At 28.7% G+C, this 1175-nt stretch overlaps 1 protein-coding gene across 1 annotated transcript in view; it reads left to right on the top strand.

Moving 5' to 3' along the window:
• TECRL (trans-2,3-enoyl-CoA reductase like) overlaps positions 1 to 1175 on the top strand; it is a 161143-nt gene that overhangs the window by 137998 nt on the left and 21970 nt on the right. The window lies entirely within an intron of this gene.

Raw genomic sequence — 1175 nt, 5'->3', positions numbered from 1 at the left:
ATTTATTCTTTAGATCAAAACACAACCATATGCTCAGAATTCTCCCTGATTACATGAACTCATCGTTTTTAGCTCTCATAGTAAAACTACATGAAATACAGAAACAAACCAATTTCTGTTGCGTCAGTTCTGACTTACAGTGAACTCGTGCATTACAGAGTAGAACTGCTTCATAGAGTTTCTTGGCTTAATCTTTACAGCAGCAGATGTCCAAGACTTTTTTCTGCAGCACAGCTGGGTGAGTTCCAACAGCCAACGTTTAGGTTAATAGTTGAGCAGACACCACTTGTTCCACCCAGAGACCTTAAGTAATACTTTAGTACTACACAGCTACTTGTTACTAGCACTTAACAAGTTGGCAAGTTTCCATTTGTTATCATGAAATTAATATTTGTTTCTCCAACAGAATGTAAGTCTACTAATTACAAAATGTAGAAATACAAAAGATTGTGTTTTCCTTTGATTAGATTTTATCACATGCACACGGTGTGGGAACCATCATGTAAATTCCTAATAATTATTGCTGAATGAGTGAAACTATGTCTAGTAATAGACATAAGTAAAATAGTATTGGTTAATCCAGATTTATTTTGACTTAGCTGGAGAATAATCTTTAATTTTTTGCTAAAATATATAAAGCATAATAAAGAGAAAGGTGGTTATGAAATTGTTGAATTGACTATTGTAAAATATATACGATGAGTATGTATATGCTCAGAGGAAAACCTCAGAATTTTAACTGGTTTTCTCTGACTCTTGTATAAATATTATTTTCCCTTTACACTTTCTCAAATTTTCTTCATTCATGTATCTTATTTTTATAATTAGATATATGCCTTTTATAAAAATAGAACTTCTAATATATGTACATATGTATTTTGTATGTATTATATACATATAAGCATGTATAATTAAACACTCATATAACCTTCAATTAAAATATACTTTTAAATTTCTAGTCCAAAGAAACAGAACTTTAGAAAAAGGTTTATATAGAAAGATATTCAATGATGTATTATGTATCATAAATAAAATTAAAATGACCCTAATTGTGCAAAATTGGATAATATTTGATGCTTTAGAGATTAACCAATAATGTATTATAATGTAAAAGCTTTCATAGTTTTGACAATAAGTGTTTAATAATATTGGGAATGTCTTTAAATATATTCTTA

This window comes from Trichechus manatus, unplaced genomic scaffold, assembly GCF_000243295.1.
Source record: "Trichechus manatus latirostris isolate Lorelei unplaced genomic scaffold, TriManLat1.0 scaffold00321, whole genome shotgun sequence".
Lineage (NCBI taxonomy): Eukaryota > Metazoa > Chordata > Mammalia > Sirenia > Trichechidae > Trichechus > Trichechus manatus.
Note: the sequence above shows the minus strand (reverse complement) of the source record. Positions and strands in the feature narration are given on the sequence as shown.